At 40.6% G+C, this 27424-nt stretch overlaps 1 long non-coding RNA gene across 3 annotated transcripts in view; it reads left to right on the forward strand.

Annotated features, from left to right (window-relative positions):
- The first annotated feature begins 3592 nt into the window (after positions 1 to 3592).
- The window catches only part of LOC119124636, an 87962-nt gene continuing 64130 nt past the window's right edge, over positions 3593 to 27424 (forward strand). For all 3 annotated transcript variants that reach the window (XR_005098305.1, XR_005098306.1, XR_005098304.1), the window contains exon 1: positions 3593 to 3713. This is a non-coding gene — a long non-coding RNA (uncharacterized LOC119124636). The remainder of the gene's footprint in view (positions 3714 to 27424) is intronic.

Below are 27424 nucleotides of genomic sequence, written 5' to 3' on the forward strand. Positions count from 1 at the left end.
GTCAGGCATCCACAGTAGCAGGCGGCACGATCCGAAGCTATCGTACGCTCAAGGGCTATGCATCGCTGCAGATTAGCTAGAAAACATAAAGTCATGACCTACGAAGAAAATGTAAATGAAATATTTTAATTCCACACATTGAAATTATTATTTTAATTCCACACATTGAAATTATATATATATATATATATATATATATATATATATATATATATATATATATGCGCCTTTTGACCCGAAGCGCCTTATGGTACGGAAAATACAGTAGTTTAGTTAGATTTCAAGGTTACGAATTGCACATAGTGTAAGAATATATTGAAACACAGCATAAGAAGGCGTACTAAATTATGGCCAAACTCTTTTTCATTGACATTTTGATTTTTCTAACACAGCTTTCTTACTATGAATACTGTAATTATGACCAATTTTCTAGGGTAGGTTGAACAAAGACACAGAGTGTTTCAGCTTCTGGACAAATGTGGGTTTTTTCCATTTTTCACAATAGACTGACGCTATAAAAGTTTGGTTGTCATTGGTTGACATTCCTTCAAGATGGAACAGCTGGATGAAGAAAAACAACCAAAGGTATTTCACTTACAATACCTGCATACAGGGCTTTAAAATCATTTGGGTTTTTTGGCCATTCAAACTATGATTATTTTTTTTAATTATTATTTTTTTTATCAAAGCCCCACCCAGGAAGGCTGGAGGCCCAGGATTCAAAACCCTAAATTAAAATGGAGGCGAAAAGTGCCACTTGTACCATGTGCAGCCAAAAACAATTTCCGCTTTCCATGATCCTAGTAGCATTGAAGTGTTAATGACCGTGTCCAACCTAATGATATCAAAGTATCGATCACTTGCTGCTTCAATGAAACCTCAACCCTGTTAGACCCAGCAGTTTGTCAGTGATTTGGCAGGCAAAACAAGCAGACAAAAAAGGCATTTCTGATTAAATGGATGCAATTTCAGAGTCTCTCTTTTCATGCCAATATCTGGCATAGTGGAGAGTGGACTACAGGATTACGGCCAATGGTTAACGAGCAATTTCGACATGGCTATGCTGCCAGGAGATATGGCCCTGCTGTCAGTTTAATGAGTACAACCATGCCGTGCACGGAGCATGCACGTAGGTCAATTCTTCTGAGCTGAAACAGATGTAAAGAAGCCTGATGATGGGACATTAGCACATGTAATTGAATGGATGGATAATGCATAGTGTGGCAGAACAGTTCCGAATTGTCATGTTTTTCCCCGAAACAACGATTTGAAGTAGAGCTCATGCGTAGAGACGATAAGTGGGCGGCTACATTGAGGGATTTACTGTAAATTGTCAGAAAGTGTGACTGAGTGTAAGTGCATATTTGTGTGCCCTTCATTTACCAAAACAAGATGCTTGATTAGAAGCACCAGGGGCTAAAACCAAACAGCAAAACGAACTATTGCTTCTAATCAAATATTCTATTCTAATCAAATATGGGTTCTAATAAATTGGCTTGTTTACCTGCCAATTGATTGGAAGCACTTGTGGCTAAAGCCAAACTGCAAGGCTTTTTACTTTCTGGACTTGGATTTGACACCTCTGATTTTATGTAGACCTCGTGGAATTCTGATTTGGACTGATCAAGTGCCAAAATCAAGTGTCACCAAAAACAAGAAGGCTCCATTGTAGATGTTGACCTCGGCTTTCAATGGAGGTTGAGTCCTCTGAGCTGTTTCTCTCATGTAAACCTTATATGAGGCAATTCCTTCTAAATGCACACCGGAGCAACCAGAAAGAAGGGCTGTAGTTGTGTGACCCATTTTATGAGTCCAGAGAGCAGCGGAATCACCATAGCAAAGTGATTTTTGGCAAGAGAACTTTCTTGGAAGGGGTGGTGAATTTTAATCTCAAATTTGCCGTTGATCTAGCCAATGGTGTCACAAAAGTACCGTGAAGCCTTCAAACACAGCATGAACAGAGCTGAGTTACTGTACAGCATAAGGTTTAAAATATTCTCGCTCCTTAGTTCAAAATAATGATTGGTTGTGCTTTAAAGCATAAAGGTAATTGGAAACCATAGATTCATCACTGCAAGCGACCCCTCATCCTCCAAAGCCAGAAAGATCCAAAGGTTATCCAGCTAATGACATTTTATTTCACAACACAAACTTCAGAGGGGCCAAAAAGACATGTTACTGAGAAGGCAATTACAATTTCTAGCTACTACTCTCTCCCTGATGGGCAAGGTGATAATAATGACAACCACAATTTCCTTGATAGGTGATAATAACGTCAATCACTATAGCTAACATAAACGGAGTAATCAGAACTGACAATGGGACCCAACAGCCAAATGACTAGAGACAAGGCATCCAACTGAGAGACAGCCACGGTGATGGCCTATTAGAGAAGTGTAATCAGTCACACCAATAGTGAGATCGTAAACAGCACCACTCATAGTGATTGTAGAGACTCAGAATGTGACCGTTTGAGTTTTAGTCCAAACCGAATAAAAGTTCTGAAGCAATACAAAAATAAGAAAGAAAGAAAAAGAAAAGAGAAAAAAGAAAAAAACATGTCCAGTTACAAGGTGACATGATTAGCACAGCAATTCTCTAATGAAACCTTTGCCAATAGTTTCTTTTTCATCTGAAACAAAAATAAACAAACAGATTTTTTTCCTGGGGTGCATTAAACTTTTAGCTTAATGATTGCAAATGATTTTCCTTTCAACACACATGTCCACTCACTGCTGTATGGGGCCACTTGCAGAGCCAGGATTTATTCATTGTAGGGGCCATGGGGGTTGCCAAGGATATCTCGGGGAGTCCACAAAAAAATTCAGAAATCGTTTATAAACATCAGTATATGTTCCCGACAGAGGACGGGGATAAATCTGGAAGAAATTCCTTGAAAAATTGGAAAATACCCAAAAGTAAGCACTTTGGGGGTTAGGGGGGGCATATTTCGCAATGTCGCCACGGGCGCGCTTCTGCGGAATTCTAAAAACGGCTTAACATGGTCAAATCAACGATGACCAGTTGTCAACAAAATTCATATGAGCATCTGTAGTCATGCCCACTTCAACCTCTGAAAATTCATAAACTATCGTTCCAATATTTGGGATGTTATGGAGGGGATAAGCCTTTTCTTCATTGCAATTCAAGCAAGAAAGTTCTGAACATTTTTCCTCCAAACACCGACCTCAACGCTTCATCTCACTGAATCACTGAAATTATTGATGCAAATGACACAAACAGTAAACAAAAAGTAAATGTGTTGAAATGTAAGAGATGTAATAACAGTTTTTGCTTTGCCATTCGGGAAATTATTATTTAATCAGCTTTAATAATTTATTTTAATAACTCAATCATTTCTAATAAAAGAAAGCTCATCATTAATGTATTATTTACGAGTATGTGCAATCCGTACTTTGATGCCAAATGCGCGTCAAAAGTGACGTGCAGTAGTTTGGATCCGCTTCTCGTTGACCACTTCCTTCCGAATTCTCCAGTGAAAGATGAGAAGAAGAGGGAGGATCTCAGGATTGAGACCCGGCCCAGTGAGCAATTTTTGGGGCGTGGATCAAACTCATTTCAGACCAATCGCAAATCACGCTGAAAAGTTGTAAACAAGCCTGACACGTTGGTTCAAAACTGGATGGAAGTTTGCTTTTAGGGGACGAAAGGAAGTAGATGTAAAGCGTGAGTGACCAAACAACAAAAGGCAGGTGAGTTAACTGCGTTTTTTAATCGACGTCACACTTACTTACGTATTTACACATTTGGGCTTGCGTTTACCGTGTGCGCGTACCTGCGCTTGTTTTCTTCTGATTTAGTAAAGTGGCGCAAAGCTGCTGCAAACAGCTGACACGAAGTAACATTTTCCTCCCACTGCTGTCTGACATTTCTGTGCAGTGTACTCGTGGGACAACTTTCGTATAGTAGCTACTCGTAGGAAAACTACTTTAGTAATTAGGCAAATCTTAATTTGCACCAATTGATATTGGCGCGATACTTACTGCACATTTTTACCGCATGACATCTCCTACTAGTATGCAAAGTAGTACGAGCGTGGAAAAAGCCAGCAAGTATGTTGTATACGGCGTGATTTTTGACGCGTTACCACAGTTTGCGGAGCGTGACTCCACGCCTCAGTTTCCGTGTTAATTTGAGCAACCTGCTGCAGTCGACATACGTTTTCACTTGGAACGGATGTGGGTAAAATTCAAGCTGCTGAACATCAACGTGCATGTTGTGAGATCCCCTTGGCTGGACTATACAAATAAGGAGGGGCTGAGGAAGAAAAGCTTCCTGTCAGCTTTGAGCTTTGGCAGGGATTCAGATGCTTTGACAACTGATTCTGCTTTGCAAGGACTGTGGATGATTGAAGAGAAATGATAGTTCCACGATTAGGTGTGTTGATTGAGCAAAGTGAAAGTCCTAAAGTGCAATACCCTCAGGTTGTACTATTGTGAATTTCACAATTTTTCAGTAAAACAAGTCAGACTGAAATCTATCATTAGCCCTCTTTGGATCCATTGCGAGACGTCACTCGCCCGCTAATACCGGAGACGTGCCGTTTCGTAAATTAATATAAGTAATTAAGTCATCAACTTGCGATCGAATCCGAATAATTTTTTTGACTTTGTAGGTTGACATCTGTAGTGATATACATATGGATATATGTAGTCTCTCTCTCGCTCTCTCTCTCGTGATTTTTTTCGCCTATTGCTATAAAAAATAGTGTAAAATCCTTTGCTTGTGTGTCATCTAAGAGAAATGAAAATGCCTCACACTAAGATGGAAGTTTATTTTCCGTTGAGTTACCCCCGCAGATAAACAAGTGCACTGACGTCACTGTTTCCTGTCAGAGCATCAGACAGGGTTGTTGTGTTTTGGGTAGGTCAAGTTAGTTTTTATTGATTGCTTTGACCTGTTTGAAGAACGTGGAAACCTCTCAGTCTTCATCATCCCAATTTCAGCAGGGCAGAAGACACTTCATGCAAATGTGTTAACACATTCTCATTGGATTGACACAGTTGTGCCACACTTGCAAAACACAAACATTATTCAAGAAGTCCAACCGCCATTGTTTTAGTTGTGCTTACAGAACATAAACCATATGCTCCAAGCTCTTAGAAACTCCCTGATCAGTATGCAATCACCAAAAGCACCTGCCTGACACTTCTTTACAACATTTTTCGATTTGCAATCGGTCTTCAGACCTGTGTTGTTCTTTGCATGCATGGATCGTAAAGTCTAAGGCAGATGAGAGGTGGAGTGAGAGTAAGAGGTAGAGGGGTGAGAGGGAGAGGTGTTTGTGTGCAAGATGGAGGTATAGCTGGAAGGGCTCATTTATGCGCTTATAATATAGTGCAATATAGAGTTGTGTTCTATACTAAATGTCTGTTGTTGTTTTTTTCCTAATTTCTCACACAATAATAGATTTTATTTCTATTTCCATGTATTCTATGTGAATATTTCATTTATCAGCCATAGTCTGAACAAAAAGAATGGAAAGAATAAAATCTGCATCAAAGCATATCTGATTTTTTGCACGAGTCCAAATTTGAATACAAACGGCACTGGCATGTAAGCTACGTTCAGTCATAGGTTGCAATGATAGGCAATAGTGCACTGATTCACGCGAGTGCTGTATATTTTGTATTTTGTTGCCCATTGTGGAATGATTGATTGGAGGTGCTCATACCACTTTTGCTTTTGTTCCGTATTTTAAATGTTTTGGCACAGGTATTGATTGCCTTTTGCAAACAAAATGTGTCATTTTGACCACTGTGGCATCTCTTTAGCCCTTAACTGTTTTGAAAATGTGGATTTTCAGTTGACGGCTGTGTCAAAACAATCAATAAAAACTGTAAATCCACAATGCAGTTTTACTGCAAATGTGTGGCCTTTAATAAGGGTCATTGACATCTAGCATCTTTTAATTCTGGTGTATTAAAAAAAGATGTGACGTGGCGCCTACGGGCTGTCACTCTCCCAGATGAGAATGCAAATTGAGAAGTCACAGAATGCTTCAGTTCAAGCTATAAACACTACAATTACCTCTTTTGATGTGCCGTATAAAGTACTTTTTTTTTTTTTTTTGCTGTGTCTTCATCTAGGAATGGGGTCTCCGCCTGTATTTTGAAATGTTCTTAGTTATTCGTGTTGTTCCATGTGCATGTGTGAGGGATTGAAAAATACGCTATTCTTATTCAAGTGTTGTCAAAAGTCATTGTTGCACCCAAGAGGCAGTTAACACGACTACTTGAAAGAAATTTGCGGCAGGTAGTTTTCTGTGAGCTGGTTGTTGTCAGTTTTAATATAGTAACATGTTCCATTAATTCTTAATGTGAAAAATTGATTTATTAGCGTGACATGTTTTACAGGCATCACTGCATGTTACTCAGCATTTTATTTGTCAGGTACAAAAGAGCCAATAGGTTTGATGATGTAACCAAAAGTACTTAGTTGGGTCATATTGGGTCGAGAGGGTGTGGGTGGATCTCACTCCTCTTCCCTGCTTTCTACTGCTTCAATATATGAAGACAGCAACACAGTGTAAAGAAAAAAATATGCGCTAAAACTTTACTTTCCCACTGACGTAATGTTTCTTATTGGCCACTAGAGGGCATGGGTGAGTTGCAGGTTTATTTGAAGTATATTGTACCTTTACAGGAAATAAAAGATGTGATGTCAGGTGTCCCGACTCCTGTGCCCCGGTTGGTGCCTTTACCTCGGGTGCAGCTGGCTGCCCTCAGTCTCCTGCGCTAGTCCTGAGTCAGCACATTGCTCACAGGCATGACTCGCGCTATCAGCGTATATTCAAACGCCGTTCTCCCGTCACTTATAAACCCGCGAATCCGCAATAAGTGAAGCGTGAAGTGCCAAGGGATCACTGTACTCCTCAGTGAGCTGTCCCACTCAATAAACTGGCAGTGCCTGATGGGTGACTTCCCACCATATTATTGCGACTAAACCAAAATACAGAATTGCAACATTTACACCAATGTTGCATCCCTAGTGCATATGTCTAGTACACCCATCATATAAGAGCAGCAAAGCTCATTTGATTATATTTTTTTCTCTCAGTTTAATGTAGCACAGGGCTCCTGCGTGTAATGGTAAGAGGTAGAATTTTGCTTCTGAAATTTTAGAGAATGCAAGAAAATCCTTCATCAACTCATGCCTGTGCAGCCAGTTAATTTATATACTTTTTTAAATGACTATTCTTGAATATTTTTTGCTCATAAATATTTGCTGCATACTTCAGCTCATTTATCAGTACTATAGTGAAAATGATATTAACTTTGTAAGTCAAAATACAGTGCAGTGCTCCTTGTAAAAAAAAATTGGAGCCAATGTTTCTTGATTTTGAAAAATTGGTTAAGACTTTATAGATGATTTTGTGTGTACCCAATTTAAGATGCATGCTAGATTACGGCCAGAATGTCTGTATATTAGTTTAACATTTTGCACAGTTTTTCTTTTGTTTTAATAAATCACTTAATATTTAATTTGGTGGGGATATGCTATTCCTAATTGTATTGCTGCTATTATCATTTCAAACAACAACATAAAAATGAATCACTGATCCAATTCTTCTGCAGTAGATCAAGAACATTTAATTAAAATCTTCATCCTAGTGCTATATGGAGCAAATAGCTTTTACAGGGCCAACCCTAATAAAAATTCCTTTATTGTGAGTTTTAGGCAGAGGGTTGACACAGGATTTCAGTTTTAGAGTTGTCAGCTCTTTAAATTACTTTACAGTGACTGTGCAGTGCAAACTCCTGTTTGCTGTTTATTAAGGATTAAGGTAGTGTATGATCAAAGAATTGGTCATATAGTGGCCTTAGGTGTTGTAATAATTCAAACGGTTGACAGTGTATCAGATTCACTCATGCCGCCTCATTTACAATTCTCCATGATTCTCTGGCGGGGAGTTGTCCGTAAATGGATGGATCGAACAATCGATTAATAACCGCTGTAGTGCTACCACCTGTTTTGTTTTCCTTGTTTGTAACTTATTTTACATTTTGCCTTTTGGACCAGGCTCATATAGTTTTACTGGAAACAGATGGGAAAATTGCTTTATTGTGTACGCAGCAATCTCGTCAGAAGATTGACGTTTAAAGCAGAGCACGTTTGCAAGCTTTCCAACGTACACGTTGATTTTAGGGAATTTTTAATACATTTTATTTAATTATACTGAAGAATGCGGCAAGAATGTGTTGTTGGCGCTTTTGAGGCTTCGTTTATGGTTGTTTTATATCTATTGTTGCTTTTCGTTGGTTGATGTATACTGTGTATCCGATCAAAGACTGCGCTCTGTGTTTTTGCTGCTTCATGACGTCTTTTTTTCATAGTAGGGCTTCGATGACATTCATCCCATTCTTGAATGGTACACCCGACAGTAGTGTATTTTTGCCTACTGAAATAGTACCAGAGCCATGAGACTATGTGTATGTTTGTGTGTCGGTACTCTACAAACATCGGGACCGGGGGTGAGAGGGGTGGGGGTTAACACCTGACACTCAAATCTCCCACTGTGTTTTGTTGAAAGCAATTGTTACTGTCTGATGATGTATTGTGTATGTCACACCAGACACTGGCATTGATATCAGCAGGCAACTAATTTGTCGTCTCGCTTTGTTTGGTTTCGTGCAAAATGTAGATGACAGGCGCCTCATTTATCAAAGAGTGCGTACAATAGGCTTTAAAGAGAAGTCAACCCAAAAATATTCTTAATAATAATGCGCCCTTACTAGTCTAAACACGACATTCTAATGAATAATGCGTTTGTGGAAAATTAGTTAAGCAGCAGAAGTCACTTGATTGGTTGTGACCTGAGACCTGGCAACTGTGATGTCATTTTCAGTCGACAGCAAGTGGCCAAATGGCTGCCCCCTGAAATGGATAAAAACAGCTGTTTTGTTCATATTCCATAAACAAAGCATTAATCGTAAACGTAAGTACCGTATTTTCCGCACTATAAGGCGCACCTAAAAACCTCCAACGTGCTTTATAATCAGGTGCGCCTTATATATGGACCAATATTGAGCCACTACAGCAGGTGTGTCCAAAATCCAGCCCGCGGGCCAAATGTATATATCTTATATATGGACAAAGTTTTAAAATGGGCCATTCATTGAAGGTGCGCCTTATAATCCGGTGCGCCTTATATGTGGACAAAGTTTTAAAATGGGCCATTCATTAAAGGTGCGCTTTATAATCTGGTGCGCCTTATAGTGCGGAAAATCCGGTAGCTGGGCTCCACTGAATATTTTACCACAAAGAAGATTTTGGGGTTGACATTCCCTATAAATTAGTTTGTATGACTGAAATTTAAGGTGTGTGTAGATATATACAAGTAATGTATTTTTACAAATCCAGTCTGTTCTGAAGTGCCTCGTGTGTTTAAAAAGAGGCTTTGGCCTGAATCCCTTACAGTTAATGCACAAATGGGCTTTGATGCTGTGGGTCTGTGGTGTTTAATTTATATTGTTAATATGAGAAACAAAATTAGTTTTTATTGTCAGATTTTACAAAAATTGAAAACTTCCATCCATCCATTTTCAACAGCGCTTATCCTGTTCAGGGTCGCGGGAGGTGCTAGAGCCTATCCCAGCTGACATCGGGCGAAAGGCAGACTACACACACCCTGAACTGTTTACCAGCCAATCTCAGGGCACATAAAGACATAGAACCAATCACACGCACATGCACACCGCCACTGAGCGCGAATCAGTCCCACGCTGCCCGTACACAATTGAGGCCTGTGTAACCTTACACTATCGGCGGCTCCAAATTGAAGACCTATCTTCTATCAATAAATGCAGTCAGGGCGGCTCGGTGGCGCACTGGTTAGCACGTCTGCTTCACATCCCAAAGACATGCTTGGTAGGCCAATTGAGCACTCCAAATTGCCCCTAGGTGTGAGTGCGATGGTTGTTTGTCTCTGTGTGCCCTGCGATCGGCTGGCAACCGGTTCAGGGTGTCCACCGCCTATTGCCCGATGACTACTGGGATAGGCTCCAGCATGCCCGCGACCCCCGTGGGGACAAGCGGTAGAGAAAATGGATGGATGGATGCAGTCATAGTTTTGCCAGACACTGCAGGAAATGACACATTAGTGTCAAATCACAATGACCATGTGAATTATATTGCCACCATCTCATGTGCCTATGTAGGTTTGTTTTTTATGTGGTTCAGTCATATTCTTTGGCAATTTCCTCTACGGTTGCTTTAAATTTTCAGCGTGCCTAGTGTCATTTCCTTTGAGTTCTTGAACCGATTCTTGATTTTGTTTTATTCGTATTTTACTTCTCCGATACATTTTTTTTTGTGAACCATACATTGAATTGATTTGTTATTGGATGAGTTCAAAGTACTGTTTTGCTTGTATTTGTGGTTATCAGATCCAAAACATACATTCAACATCAGTGATATTTGTTCTTGCGCTCATTTTGTCACTCAAAAGCTGCAGTGTGTGCGTGTGTGTGTGTTTGAAGTCATAGAGATTCAACAAGTTATACAAGTATGTTACTGCCCACACTGTCCAATTAATTGCATATAATGTGGATGGAATGAAGGTGACAAACAATGAGTTATATGTAAATCAAATACTAGAAAAGTATTCACTGTTTTATTTGTTGCTGTCTTGAAAGTGATGGCCGTTGATAATTGTTTATTTTTTATTCCTCGCAAGATGTCATGCTGAGTTTTGTCCATATGACAAAACACTGACTGGTAAAATGCTGACCTCTGGTGGCAAGGAAATCTGCACCAAAACGTTTCAGTGAAATATGATACAGCTACGTCAAATGAGCAAGCATTAATATTGAGCAGGAATAATTGAAAAGTTAGAATACCGCATTCCAATGCAATTTAACTGATATTTAGTTTTGTTATTTTATCATTTCAAACACTATGTGTAAGACTGATGGATATTTTTACTAAATCACCTCAAACTGGTATAATAATAATAATTTTTGTTGGTTCATGAGTGTTCTGTGGTATAGTGACGATATCCATCACATATTGATGAAAAATAATGCAGCCTATCATAGTGAGAACACAACAGGATTTTCAAGGTGTTGTATGTATGTTATTTAATGAATTATTGTCATTACATCCAGTTTACATTACTTTTACCTATTCAGACAGAGTCAAGCTTGAGCATTTGAATAATTTAGCAGAAAGCCTTACCCACTCTTTTGGTCCTTTCATACTACAATTGTTTTCGTTTTCCACCGCTAGGTGGCAGAACAGATCTGATAATGGATAGGAATGACTATCGGTATAACATAGTGTTTCTGGAGTACTGAGGCAATTTGAGGAGCTAAATTCGATTGAAAAACTGTCCCCCACCCATCCCTATACTACCATACATTTTTTTTCCAATACTCAAAGACCTTAAGTGTGAACCTGGTGTTTTGTTGGAAAGTACTTCACTGGTAAAAAAAAATGCAAAGGAGTAGCAATTCTACATCACAAATTTGATACATGCTAGTTAGTCATAGCTTTCTCAACAGTAAAAACTTATGGCTGGGATTTTTTTTGCATTTGAAAGGAATGAATCTGCAAGATGGTCTTATGTCATCCGCAACCCACAGTTACCCAGTTGAATAGGCCTGATTGATACACTATATGCAGGTTTTGCACGTTAAAATAGGAGTTCATTCCTTTGCATTGCTGAACCATTTGACAGAGTATTTCAAAACAGTTGAGCAATAGTCCCTACAATTCACTGGCGACCAGTTCAACTCCAACTTCAGTATTCTGGCATAGACAATGCATGGATGGGAGAATAGTCATTTTTATTGATGATGCATTTCATTGTAATACAACCTGTTACAAAGTCAAACGACTATCAATGAATAGTTATACTAAGTTCATTTTGGTTTTACTTGTTAATCACTTCACTGTTTCTTTTATCTCAAACTAATCATTTTAGGTGCATTACCTGACATGTAACCAGTGAAGTGACTATCAATGAAGATTGTCTCATTTCACACCCACCACCAAGCAGCACTTAGTAAATTAGTACTGCTTAGCACTAACAAAGTCATGCTGTGACTGAGGGCTTGTAACTCATAGCTGAGACTTGACCAACTCAGAGTTTGACCTGATTCTCTTTGAAGTCAAGCTACATGACCCCCGTGACCTTAAAGTCTGACCTGAACGAGGAAGTTTACATGAGAAGAAAACCAAACCGCTGTGTTTTCAGGGAGGATAGATGTGGATTAGATGAGAATGTGTGCTTTAGGTTTGTGTTTGTAAGCGAACCAGTGCAGTAGAAAGAAAGCAGCACACACAGACACATTTAAAGACAGAAAGAAATAGTTCTTTTTTTTCAGTTAAGTCATATACTGTACTATTGGAAGGAAGGAGTATTATGCACATCCAAACATTGCTCTATAAGAACAGAGCTATATTGTGACCTGGTGTTTTTCTTCTATTTTGAGCTCTGAATATGTGGTAGATGGCTCAGGAAGCTTAGGGATATCTTTGCGAGTGTGGATGTTTTTTTTTCGGGGCATATTGGATGAAAAGAAAACTTCCCTGATGAATAGTTTACAGTGTAGATGACCTTTAATGAACGTTAAAATAAAATGTCATTAAGATTTTGTTGTTTGCCAGTAAGTGAATGCACAAGGGCAAGCCAGTTAAACAGAACTCTCCACTTTGTTTTCCTTTAGTTTGTTTTAATAGCTGTTACAAAAAGTTTTGAAAAGCTCATATTCAATCACAGTGCTTTTGTACTCGCCAGGGGCCTTATATTGCCAAGTCTACTACTTTTTCAGGTAAAGGCCGGCTCACCACACCAAATTTCCGAGCGACGTGCATTGAAACTCACTCTATCGACCACAGAGCCTTTGCCTCTGTGGAGCTGCAAGTACAGAGCGACAAACCTGTTCACTCACTTGCTCTTTATCCAAACTGATGAGGTCGGCCTCTCACTTGACTACCTCAATCTACCTCCATGCCCTCAACGACTCCCGTCTTTGTTGATCTTGTCATTGTGGCCTAGATTAGACCCCATAGCCATACTTAGCCTCTTTGGTTGGATTTTACTCCGTCAGCGTACACCTTGGTTTTAATGTACGGAATTTGCTTGTTTTCTTCACTTATGTGTGGTTGTGGATGTTAACTTTCTGTTCGACCTTTCACCTCTCAGAATTACAGGAATTGATCTCTTTCCTGAGGGTGGTTGGCTTTTGCTCCCACGCCTTGTCATGTCAAGATTAATGACTTCATTTGTGCAGTCGTATGGCACTAATTGCAACAAATCAATTCTCCAAATTGCATCTAAGTCACCACAGACCACCAAGAGGCTCGAACTACCCAGCCTGATTTAAACACCATTACGACCTCCACAAGTACCTCGGAAGATGCTCTGTTCAATTTTATGACCACCAAAGTGAGATGGTTAAGATTCAGTTTGTCGTCATATATAACGTTTTGCCTTAATGATATTTGAGCATTTGGCTTCAATTAATGGGACTCAAACCAAGATAGTGATGTTTCTAACAGAACAGTTACAATAAAAGACCCAATAAGTCACCATGTCTTCATCACGTCAATGTTCTTAATATAGATGTTCGTAAAGCATTTGGCTAAAGTAAATGGCTTTTTAAAATGTCCTGTTATTGGACAGGAGTACGTACTCGATGCTACTTGCTGCACATTTAAGAGAACATAGGCGGGGGGGTCACAGCAGGAGTCAATAGTATTGAGCAATTGAAATGCATTACACTGTAGATGCCTATATAAATAGGGCAAACATTGTGTGATATAGAGGATTAATCATGTGTGCATGACGGTGTACATTACTAACCCACACACTCGCCAATATTGATCTGCAAATGTGAAACCTCAACTTATGAACTTAATTCGTTCCGTGATCAGTAGGTGCTTGGGGGACGGTGGGAATGGGGAGTGGGAGAATCACGTACTGTTTAATTTCCCCTTAATTTCTACGTACGCTTCACCATCTTCTGACTACGCCCAATGCTATTTGTACTAGCTTTCTTCGGAGACATGATTTACTATAGAACTATGGATGATCATGTCAATATGCTACCCCGCACCAGGACGAATACAGGAAGTTGCAGGGCGAAGGGTAGAGAAACGCGTACACACGTCACAACGTTACCTGACACGCTCTGACAGAGTCGCTCCCGGGTTCGGATGTCGAATTTGGTTCGTAAGTGGAGGCAAAAAAATCTTGAGGCTCCGGTTCGTATCTCGATATGTTCGTCAGTAGAGCTTTCACTGTATAGCTTTATATGAGCATTTGGGAAGCGCATCAGGAGCCCATGACCGGGCAGCGGGGTATCCAGAATTCCCCGGAGCTGCACCCAGCATGGAGGAACAACTACGGCCTTTGTTGGGAACGCTGTTGATCTCACACTCAGTTAATATAGACTTTTCCCACTGACTCTGCCAACAGTCTGAAGTCATTTAATGAAGTGGCTGCTGAGTTTAGAAGGAGCCAGTGTGCTCGCTGCTTGCTTTGACAGAATGGAAAATGTCTGTGTTATGCAGTGTACAGTGAGTGACAAGACGCGCACGCTCCGATACTTGCGCCTCTGTACAAACATACTAGCACGTGTCGTGGGATAGTCGCACATTCCAAGGTGTCATAAAGCGTGACCGTGTTTATTCAAGGTAATATGTAACATATTTGTTCGGGAAGAATCCCTTATGACTAGTTTCAACCCCCCTGGACTTGCTATTGATGAAACAAACTGGTTCAATTTCTCAGATTTGGCTCCTTTCATCACCATCCTGAATGATGGCACACACCACACTTGGGGAGTTACTCGCAAGCAAAGTCTGGCTTTCTTAGAATCAGTTTAGTTGAAATATGAAAGCTACGTGCATAATAGATATAAAAGACGGACAATATTATAATGACAATGAAAACTGCAGGGCAATCGAAAATTTTACTTACAGTGTGGTGAAACAAAGAATAGATGATGATGATGGATCTCTTTGTTTATATTTTTATGGAAGCCCTGTTGCAGTAATAAGGCTATTACAACTCTTAATAATAATAATAAATGTTACTTGTTGACTATCTGAGGAGAGTTTGTTCATATTACAGAGATACTGTATCAACGGCATTATTTATAAGAAACTTTTTTTTTTCTTCTTTCATCCAACCAGATCGATCTTTGTTATAGTGCACAATTGCCAAGCATGTTCTTTCAGTGAGCAGTCTGGCAAGGAGTTTGAGATTGAGAACGTTTGTCATCACGCCTTTTTCATTTTTTTTCCCCCTTTTAAGAGATAATTGAAACTGTCATTAACTTTAGTGAACACTTGCGTCAGTGCAACAATACAATTGTCTAGATGAGTTTTCCAGCTCGGTAGACAACCGGCTGTATGGGGGAAGGGACGCGATATGTGTCAGACAATTAACGTCCTTCAATATGGTCACTGGGAATTATTGATGAACATTGCAATGTTCTGCTGTCTTTCTATCAAGTTAATAATTGACGTGTTGTCATACCAAGAGGCACATGTAGGCAAGCATACATTGAAGACTGTGAAGGCATTCCACTATTACTATCATAATGTAGCTCTTTATTCGTTGTATGTGTGTGCGTGAGGGGGGTGATGTGAAAGAGGAAGAGTAGCAGGCAGAAGCAGAGGAAGAGGTCAGAGAACACGACTCACGATAGTCTTGAATAGCATATTGTGTCCTTTTGTTCTAAACTATTGTTTCTAATTTACAGACCCAAGGCTGGGTACAAGGAACACCAGCGCAGACACAATGGGGCACCGCGCATCAGCACATTTTGGAGATGAATTCATTCTTGACGTGAACTTTTTAGCTGGCTGCTAGGTTCATTCGACTGTACGTCCATGTGGCCGATGATTTTACATCCAAATTTTTGTTTTGGGTATTGTCAGCTGATTGTATCGCTTTAATGGTGGATGATCTTTCGAAGTAACGGCCATAGGCGATTACAGCTGACATTTGTCGAGCTCCGCTCTCAGGACATGGTTGTGATGGGACAGTGGTGATTGTTTTGCAACGTCTTTGTGGTTATTTCTTCGGTCCATTTATTCGAGCCAAACTTCACTTTTCATGTCCATTTTCACGCTTGTCCATTTATCCACATCTGCCATGAATGGACAGTATCGCTGCATGTATTTGCTCGCACCTCCATTCAAGGCCCCCATCTTTTCATCTAAGGGCAGAATGCAGTCTGTTTTGGTGTCCTATTATGCAGCTGTCAGTTATTTTCCAAACACTCAAGTGTCATTTGCCTCAGATTCCGTCCCTTTCAATTCCCACGTCTTTTCCATGGCTCTCCAGCATGCATTTCATTGAGTGTGCATCAGCGGGCAAATTCATTCTTTTTCAAACATTTTCATAGCAGCCATAAGCCTCCCTTTTAAATCCAAGGACAATGTGTTTTTGTCCATCCTTTTCAGCGGCAAGTGTGGGGATTCTCATTCTCTCCCTCTGCCCCTCGCTCCCGCTCTCATTTTCCGAGGGCATCTGGGGGGACCCCAGAGCGTGGTGCTTCTCTGAGCACTCAATTGTCTGACTGTAATGAACCATGATGAGAGATAACAGAATGAAATGTTATAATTCATGCAGACCTCAGTGAAGAGCACGTGGCTAGCGGCGGGCCTGGTCTGTGATTGCCTCCTGCTCATCTTCCAGAACAATACGTTTGCGCTTCCAGCACCACTTGCCCTGCGTGGGCCAGCGTTGTTTTGTCCTCTTGCCGCTATTCAAAGTCATTTAGAGCTGAAAGGTTGTCTGTGATCAGCGACATGCCAGAACATCTCTTTGGGAAACTAGGCAAACTGTCTCCCCAAACCAGATGTCGTCTTGGAATTCTCTCATTCTTTACACAACAACTCTTGATTTACATACAGTTGACCCTTGGAACTTCAACTTAAGGGGGCTGTTTGAAATTGTATTGGAGATTTCAGATTTTGAAATATTGTTGCCAACAAGACAGAGTAGAATAAAATCCATAACAGAGGTCAGACCTTCGTAGTCACTTGCCCTTATTTGTCTTGTTGGCATTCATGTTCCTCTTTTGCTAAACAAAAGACATACTCTGAAAGAAATCAAGGTTGACATGCAATTGAGTTCATGTGATTTGCTCGTCCCGTTTTGTTTTGGTTGCTGCATCGTGTTTTTGATTCTTGTTCAAATTTTGGATCATATATTTCCTGGAAAGTCTAGGTCCAAATTTTGAGTGTTTTGACTCTAAGATGTTTTTGACGGTAAAATATTCTAGCGTTGGCCAGTCTCAGAAGAGAAATTGTAATGCCTGTGTGATCAATGCACGTTTTACTAAAGTACTTTATTTGAATAATTAGAGATTCATTTGTTTCATGCCCAAAAAATGCAACAAACACTTTGCGCCTCTTTTTGCATGTGCAAACCTGTAGTAAATCATGCCTGAAGAATGCAAAGCAAATCAGAGCAAACCCAGAAAAACTTCTTTAACAAGTGCATTCGTGTGTGTGTGTGTGTGTGTGTGTGCGTGTGTGCGTGTGTGCGTGTGTGCGTGTGTGCGCGCGTGCGCGCGTGCGTGCGTGCGTGCGTGCGTGCGTGCGCACACGCATGTCTGCTCATGTCGACTTCAATGTTACTTCACTAGATTGTCAAGGAGCCAAACAGGGTAGTGCTATGAAAATCCTATTTTTATTATTTTCTCCTCTGCTCGTGTCGCTGATAAGAAGATGACAACATGATGTCAGCACCAGCATCTAATATGTTGTATAAAATGCTTGACAGCAATGTTGCTTTCAACAGAACAGTGGCACAGGTGCCATACAGACTCGTGAAGGGGGAAATGAGTCAAATGACTATGTCCCTTATTCAATTTTTGTGTTGTTAATATAATATAGCTAATAAATATTGTCTTGAACAATGTACAAGATGAGTGGAAATCGTGCACGCATAATACAGAATCAACTGGGAGACATTCTAGGGTGATGCGATATTGTGAAATGCAAAAATTCTCTCGGACATTGAAAAATGCAAAAAAAAAAAGTGGTTTGTTGCAGGGTTCCTTGCATGGAATCAGACATACACAGGGCTAAAACAATGAACATTAGCCTGTTAAGGAGAATTCTAAATTGGATGACATTTTTGTGTTTACTTCAATCCTTTCTTGCTTACTCAAGAAATAGCAGAAGGAGCATACTGTGTTAACCAACTCCAAGGCATAAATATGTTAAGTGCAGATTTGTAAAGTTTGGAGAAACTATAAAAGCTTTGACGAAAACAGGGAAGCTCGCACAAGCGGGTGAGCTGGCAACACATCCATCTCAGCTCCACACAATGATGGCAGCAGCCTCCCCTCGCTCCCAGGCTTCACTGAAGGAAATGAATGTTTACCCTTGTTATTTAATGGTTCCTTTTTTGTGTTGGGAAAGAATAGAGCCGGGGCACAAGAACGATCAAAAAGCTTTAAATCCTGCCGCAATTAATGCACGATGCACCCTAATCAGGTGTGGCTTCGCTCTCACAGTTTGAGGTGGGTAGAGTGGAAATGTGGCATTAAACAACTGGGCCTACCACACGCCACACATGAACTACTTTGCTCCCGAGATGTAGGTAGAGATTCTGGAGGAGGAACGGTCGGATGGGAAACATCCATGCTGCACTCACCCTGGCTGGCCACACTGTGGTGCTTTGTGTGCAGCAGATAGAAGGGATGGATGAGGGCTTACTGTATTCAAACACACATCTCGTATACTCGGAAGTCTGCAACAAAGAGCTTTTTTTTCTTTTACTTTCTCATAAATGGTATTGTATCATTTTGAGCTAGCAAAGCGCCGAAGCGTGTCATTCTTTATTTGATCGATTTAGTCCGCTTCTACATCCGTGGATTTTCACAGCACGACGACAAAGATGCAGTAGTCTATGAAACTTTTGAAGCTTTGTAATGTTTTCCCAGCTTTGCCTCTCATTCTTTCTTTCTTTCTTTCTTTCTTTACGGTTTCCATCCCTAACATCTGCTCCCAGCCAGCCACCTGTCTACTGTCAAATGCAATATTAATGTACGCCATCCACTGTTAATTATTACCCCTGAATGTGGTCATGTCAAGCTGAATATGCATAACAGGATTGTAAAGAGCCGTTTTATTAGAGGTGATCACTCTCCTTCCTCTGCCTTTCTCCTTCTCTTTTGCTCCCCGAGACCAAACGCCATTTCTCAGGTCTTTCTATCTACTGAAGTTGTAATTGTGAGTGTGTGTTTTTGCGCATGAGTGTGTTTGTGTGTACTCAGCGTGCCTCCATACACCACTACAGCTTGTTTCCCAGGAGACGCACAACTGCGTGTGCGAGGAGGGTGGCAGAGGGATGGTCGAGGGGTGGATGAAGGGATTGGGTGATGGAGGGGTGGCATGTCGACCCGGGGAAGGAAAAGGGGGACTGTGGAGGGGTGAAGTAATGAGAGGTGTTGTAGGAGGGGAGCTGCGGAGGGGGTGGCAGTAAAGCAAGGCCAGGCGGGTGGCATGGCAGTGGGGCCTCCTTGTGTCCCAGTCCCCCTTGTCCCTCCTGGTCCCCTTTGCGGACAGCATCTGCAGCCTGCTTTACATGCAAAACACACCCTGCAGAGAGGGCGTCTACACATGGGGATAAGGGGACAAGAAGAAAAGCATTCCTGAGGCAGCGCTGGGAGAAGAGGGAGGTGGGTCTCTTCAACAGCCTCGCTCTACCAGTGTCTCTCCCAGATGAATCCGTGGGGGAAAGCAGTAATGAAGGATGAGAGGATACGTTCACCGAAGATGATTTTGCTTGGTGCTCATTTCCATACACAGTCAACGCCATTTTCTTTCATGTCAAGTTTCATTTACACCAGACCTGACACGATCAACCAATTTCATCTCGACGGCAGGTTCAATTTAACCCAGGAACACGCTATTAAGGCCGTGAAACTCGAGCGAGTGTGAACATGAGAAAACCATGAGCGGACTATTTTTGGAATTTTAGCACTGTATTTCGATTGAAATAAATTATTATCCCACTAACCACTAAACACTTTGCACCTCCGGGTGATCGCAGCATGTGTACGGCCAATAGAATTGAAGTTGCAAGACAGACATAAAATAGCATGTTGGACGTGGTACAGATGTGGATCCTATGCTACATCGAATATTTCGTCCCAAGTGTTTAGTTTTAGAATTGGGAGAAATAATTTTCAGCATAATTCATGTTAGGCCACGTCACAATTGATGGGTTTTTACTGATTACGTTGAGTTTCTTTTGTCTTCTGCCCAATTCAATATTCAATAAATGCATTTTTTAACACTAGGTATTTGACTACATTCACTGTTATTGATTATGAGGAATTAATCCACATTTGTTGTCTTTTGTGATCTTTTAGTTTAGTTTCTCATCTCCTCGTTTGCTCCGACATCACAGCTTACAACTTTGGCTTGACTCTCTAAAAATGATTTGTTCATTTAGAGCTCTGTGATTAGCAGTTGCCCTAAGACGGCCAGGAAAGTTCTAACCCAGAATCTAATATTTTCCTCATTGTCACCATCTTTTCATGCTGAACTTGGGTGCAACCAATCTGTCCACAGTAGTTGTCTGTTGCTGGCAATAATGTTCCCTATTGTTAATCAAGGAAAGAAACATAAAGGGATAACCCAAGGTCTTATATTCTAATGCTGTTTCATTTCTTTCCCATTTTCCTTCCTTTATGTTCAGTGTTAAGTCACCGTGCTGCCTGTAACAATGTATCCAACACTAACCAGATGTCCTGGCATGTGTGTGACTTTGTGTGCCTGTGTGTGAATGCCACCTGCCAAGGCGAGCAAGCGCATATTTTAATGTAGTCGTAACCGCACGCCCTTTGTTCTGTGAAATGTCAAATCACACAGGTTGAATGGGTCGCGTGGTCTGCCAGCAATGGCATTCGAGAAATATCATTGGCACATTGTCTTCCATACTGGACTGTCATTTTGTGCCCATTTTGAAGAAACACGTTACCAAAAATGGCTGCCAATTGACTCCCTTTTGGGATGTACGCCACTCAAGTGATATTTGGTGGTGTTTCATCTGTTGCAGACCAACTTTGAAAGGTTGTCATCCTTCCTAGTGAGCCATGAAGGAAGAATATTCTGGTCTTTCTTGGGTTTGTCAGTAACTCTTAGGGGAAAACAAATGCCTCAATTCAAGAGTGGAGAAAAAAATTAGATAGAAATACCACATACAGAAAGTCTCACGCTTGCTAGAAATACCACATACAGAAAGTCTCACGCTTGCTGTGCAATTGCCAGGTTTTTGTTCTGTCAAACAAAATGAGATCAAGATCATTTTAATTTCAAAACATTTTTCACAATTAATGTACTTATAACATGTGCAAGTAAACGAGGGAACATCATTTATTTGGAGAGGGGAAGTAAAAATAAGATGTTATGGTTGCACAATTGTGCTCACCTTCCTTTTCTTAAAAAAAAAAAAAAAAAAACACACCCAAGCCCAGCTACAGTTTTCAAGAGCATGCTTGAAATCTTAGAGACACGTGGGGAAATTATGTTCCGGGGAAACCAGAGTTAGACTTCTTGGCCATAATTCAAAATATTAGGTTTGGTGTAAACAACACTGCTCATCCCCAAAGGTTGTTTTGGCCTATTCGGAGAGTTTAAATATAATTGGTTAATTGTGAACCAAACCACATCCCCACTTACTGTCCAATAAATTAGGGTGTGCACACATGTGCAACCAGGATCTCAGCTGGTTATTTTTGCTTCTCCTCAAAGCAATTTTTTTGTTCTCACTTGAACATTACATGTAATACGGTCACATTAGTTATGGGAAAATATTTGAAATGATTTATCTTGCTTCACTTCTTTTAATACCACAAAAACTTGCGTTTGAACAGAGCTGTGTGGAACCTATATCTACTGTACCTTTACAATCATTTTTGTTGGACAACCCAAGAAACACAGAAAAATGTTTCCCATTCATATTCCAGTTTTCCCTTCATTTCCAACAAACGATAAATGAAAAGTAACAGGCTATGATCATAAACATACCTCAATTTCTAAATAAGCCACACTAGCTGCTTGTACTTTCTCTTTCCTCAAAGGTGAGCTTCCTCTCTTGTTTCAATAACGCTGCAGAAAGGATTTGTGCAAGATTGCTTTCTTTGTGTAACTACTGTGTGTAACAATAAATGGAGGAAATGAGGGCAATTGACTGACTTTGTGCTAAGTTTGTACCTATCAGGAATTACATTCTGTCAACTGAGCTTTCAAAAGGCAGGCAAGAAGAGCGCTAGTCGAATGTCGTTTGATTTGCTGCCTAAGGAAGATTTTTATAGTTATAGTTTTTTTGCATATTTAACAAATAAGAGAGCTTCCGATCACATTTCTGGTCAAATATATACAAAAATGGACGTCGGTGAGTCATAAAGCAACACAAAAATTAGCAAGTCGTGTTCTAAAGCGACCTGCTTCAAGCTCACTTCGGTATTGTCTGTCAATCTGAATTAGGGTGCATGTCAATCTGAACTTTGGTAATTATTTATTTCTGTATTACCAGTCGCCATGGTATCGAGAATTCTTTCCCCCATCATTCAAGACATTGTCTGCCAGCTATAAAATTGTCAAATAGTATTTATTTCACTAAACGGCGTCTAATTAGTCTCCTTATCATTTTCTGAATTTATACAAATTAAAAAGAACGTGACCTTGTGTCATTCCAGTATCGGTATTTTATTGTATCCAAGTCAAAATGTTGGTATTGTACAACTTCAATGATCAATAAAGCTCTTGTTAGCGCACAGTTGTTGTCCGTGCGATACTGCACATAACATTTTGGCAACAAAGATGGAGCTTCACTTGGCACCGCTGCACTCATTCATCGCACACCAACTGTTTGTCCTGTTAGCTCCTATCCAAAACGATCTCATAAAACCTTTTATCAGCGTACTTATAAGTTTATTTTTTTTAACCTATTAAGGCAACATGCGACTGACTGGCGATCAGTTCAGGGTGTTTTGCCCGAGGTCAGGTGTGCCGGCCGGCACCCTACGTGACCCTGAATAGAATAAGCAGCGTTGAAAATAAAGGAATGCAAGTTAACACATGACAAGGGGAGGAAAAAAGATGCAACACCATTGTGGGCTACTGGTGTAGGTTGGTGCATACTTGTGGCTGTCTCGAGTCTGCATCTTCCCTAACACAGACAAGATGCGCAGGGAGTATGCCATAATCAATCTTAAATGGTTGCAAACAGCGTGTGTCCCTCAAGATGATCCTTCTTTGGTGAAGTGTGATCAGTAAAGACACTACTCCATCGCGGTAATTCTAATTCTCAATGTGACCGAAGTCACTTTTGGATGTTACCAAGGGAAGAAAGCAAGTGCGGAAGTACGCAAATGTCTGCCGATGGAGTTGAATAGAATTGACTGTTTTAATATGACAAGCATGAAGAATGTTTGAGTGGTCGCTATCAAATTTGATGCTATGTAAATTTAATTATCAGACTTATTGCAACAATTTTTTTTTCACTTTGCTAATTTTTTTAGCTTGAAAACATAGTCATATACCACCAAAACATAACATGTGGAGGCTTGTGCATGCTGTAAACTGCCTCTCAAAAGCTGCTGGGAGATCACAGCAGTGTAAGTTGGGGCAGCTGGGGCTGACTCAACAGCTGTCTGGTTTGTCGACTATTTAGTCCTTTACTCCAGGAATCATCCTTGGTGTCCTCCAGCGCATACCTTGCATGCTTGGGGAGTAAAAACGAAAGCACGCCTTTGCTGCCTTGTCGCTGCCAAATCTTCTTTCCTGTGAAAATGGTGTTTCTTTTTCCTGAAGTTGTTGTCCTTCATATTTTCTGTCTTGTTTATGGAGGAGTCTATCTTAATCTGTCTCCCCTTGCAGTGGCATAGAAAACCTTTTGGATACCCAATTCCAGATGTTCAAGCCACTCTGAAGGGAAGAGGCGTACCATTGTGTAATTACAAATGTACACAATTAGTATCCGGTTTTAAGACTGGTTCTAATCTTAGCTGAATACCTCCCTGGGTAGTGCAAAGAAAGTGCTTCATGGTATTGGAGTTTGGGTTGGGTGCTCAACTGGATGAGGTCTTTAAAAACTTTGAGAAAAACAAAATACATTGCTGTTACGGAACTTGACTTCTGTAGCACTCTTTTCCCCATCAGTAATGTTATTTATGTATTTTTATGGATCTGTTCAGTATATCTTTGGCGCTATGTGAATGCACGTTCATTCACATGATGCAAACCTGAATCCTACTCTGTGGCACCTAGCACACTCGCCACCATTACTGAACCTTAATGTCTTGTGAAGTGAGGTTTTGCTGCAAGATTTATTTTGTAGTGCGAACCGACCGCCCTGGGATAATCCAGAATCTCATATCACAGCTTTGTGTGCTAAGACATCAACAACTCAGTGCGCATGCACTCTTGTCGAAAATAGTTTGTTTCCCTTCATCTTCCTCCTTTTAAGTCACACTTCCGACACCAAAGACAAAATGGAAGCCACAAAGACCTCTCTCTGTAATTTTCCATGTCTCCCTACGCACACAGCATAAGCAGATGGAGATGCAGCTCCCTGCCCCCATGTGTACGTGTGCTTCTGTGTGAATGCATTTCCAACTGTCTGAAATTTACAAATACGACCTGGCTTTCTACATTGAGCTTTTTGGTTGAGCTGCCTTTAACTTTTGTACTGGCACATTTGAGCGAGCCTGTTTTAAACAAGCTGTAGGTTGTTTTCCCCCCATGGTGCTGTTTATTTGGTAAACAGTCATTTATAATGGGTGCGAACCAAAACAAGTCTTGCGAGACCACACGATGATATATTTTCAAGTGAATCAAAATCTAAACTGTCCATATCATTTTTTAGAATTAATAACAAAGCCCATGTTGTGTTTCATCCGAAACCCACCAACTTATTATGTGACAGCAAGTTTTCAACCTCCCGCAGTATTTAAGACTCCACATTGTGTCTGCTCCAACAACTTTGGTCTGGAGGACCTGGAGCTGGTCATCCCTGTTCATCTCCTCTCAAACTGGGAAGAATGAGATACAGTCCTTGTCTTTTTCTTAACGCTCGCTCACTCACTCACTCACTCACTCACTCACTCACTCACTCACTCACTCACTCACTCACTCACTCACTCACTCACTCACTCACTCACTCACTCACTCACTCACTCACTCACTCACTCACTCACTCACCAAATGCCCCTGTCTTGTCCCAGCTAGCGAGCGGCTGTAGAGCGAGGGAACAAGAGGCCCCACCACTGGGCCAGCTGTTCCAGACTCCCTTGCCACCCTGGGCCCCACATTCCCTCATTCAAGAGAGCTTTGTAGTTCTGACATCTTGGAACAGTTTAGCAGCTCAGGTTCTAATGCTGCTGTAATAGTAAGGAGAGAGGGAGAGACAGAGGGAGGGTTGGGAGTACATACGGGTGGGGAAAAAAAAGGCTTTATGTGTGCTTGCTTGTTCCACTCAATCTCTCCGCTTCCCCCTCTCTTGATCGGCTCAAAACCCCCATCTTGAATCTCTTACTGTACGCTAACAGGCCTTATGCTTCACCTACACTATCCCATAATACAGTTGTAGAAAATGATATCATCTTGCCTTTAGGGGTACACGGCTTCAAAGATAACACTTTTGATTCCTAGATTCCGAGGTAATGCCTTTTTGGCTCTGGAAATAGGACAATTATTGATAATTTATCCTATTAGTCTACATTTGTGAAGTGTTTTCTGCAAGGGGCAGAAATTGGCTCTCACTGTGTCCCCATTTGGCAGTGTCAATGTGCCACTTGAGCACAGCCAAATCTGTACCTTCATCTCCTAATGTCCCGATTAATTATATAATAGGCCATTGCTGATGTTTTTCTCCATGTTCACAAACTACTTGGTAAAAGCAAGCTAAAGCATTGAACAAAACCAAAATGTTCAGAAATGACAGTCTGACGTCACACAAAAGCCGAACCACGGTATTGACGTAACCCGAGACGGCTGTTGTGACCGCTGTCAATCTCCATTCAGTGAGCATCTTAAAATTTTAAAGCCTCTTCCCCAGCTCCGAATCAACTTTGTCTTTCATGCAAATTGGCCACACAGTCAGTGTCCAGGCTACGCAACACAATACGGTTAAACTGTCAACAATAAGTGAGGTAGTGTGTCAAAATGATACTTAGAATATTGCTGTTAACTTCATGAATTTATGACATTTTCCACGGCTCACTTTGTACTCTGTCTCCCTTTCATTAGTAAGTAATCTGTGCTGCATGGAACGGAACCCTCTGGTCAATGACATGCAGACCTCTTAGATTCCACTGAGTGCAACTGTCAATGGTCTCAGTGATAGAACTTATTTTGCAGATAATGCATTTTTTTCTCTCTCATTCCACTGTCGTGCTGATACATGCCACACATACAAGGAATGCATTTTTGTTGGCAGTTTAGAAGTGCGTCTATATGAAGTCAGTCAACTACAAAAAGATGTTTGAGAGTGAGATGTTGTGTTTCTTGTAGTACCCACTGGTGACCTTAAGATGGAACCACTGCATACATTTTATTGACTTCTGAATTGTCATTTCAAGCGTTTTAGTCAAGCGCTAATTTAAACGTGTGCATTGGTTGATAAAGGTTGCTCCAATGATGGAAAGTGTGATGGCTAGTTTATGTTCTTCACTCATTAGAACACACTATCTGCTGCATCTACTGGTCTTTTTCAAACTGTGAAACTATAGTTTTCTAAAGTTTATGATTAAAGTCACACTTGATATAGGAAATATATATATTTTTTCTAATTGTAAGGTTCTCTCTAAAGTAACAGGGTGTGTATGCAAACATTGAATATATGAATAGTAAAAAAAAAAACCATATTTCATTTTCTATATATCTTTCACATCCTACGTGTGAGGAAGATCTCTGGACTTTTTCCTTTTGGTTGGAAACTAAATGTGCAGTTTCTGTGTTTCATTTCTAGAAGGTCTATTTTGAAAAGTTGTCTTTGGGGGGGAGCTAGTGATGAGGTCGTAATAACAAAATAAAAATCAGCACCATGGTCCATGTACTCATGGCAAAAATTGCCACAGAAGCCTGGGTCTCTCAATAGAATAAATAAAAATAATATGTTTGTGTTTTGGTAATGCAATAAATCCATTTGTGAAGCAATTAATTCAATGGATAATTAAAAATTCATTTTGGAGCAGGCATCACGGTGGGGTAGTGTTTAGCATGTGTGGGCTTTGATTTTCTTTCTCCTGGTACACACACACACACACACACACACACACACACACACACACACACACACACCAAAACCATCAAGTAAAATTCATTGAGATTGACCATATGTGTGAATGTGATTGTTTGTATGTGCCCTGGACTTGAGTGGTGAGCAGTCCAAGGGCCTCCCACCTCTTGGATTGGG

The sequence above is a fragment of the Syngnathus acus genome, chromosome 6 (assembly GCF_901709675.1).
Source record: "Syngnathus acus chromosome 6, fSynAcu1.2, whole genome shotgun sequence".
NCBI classification, from domain to species: domain Eukaryota; kingdom Metazoa; phylum Chordata; class Actinopteri; order Syngnathiformes; family Syngnathidae; genus Syngnathus; species Syngnathus acus.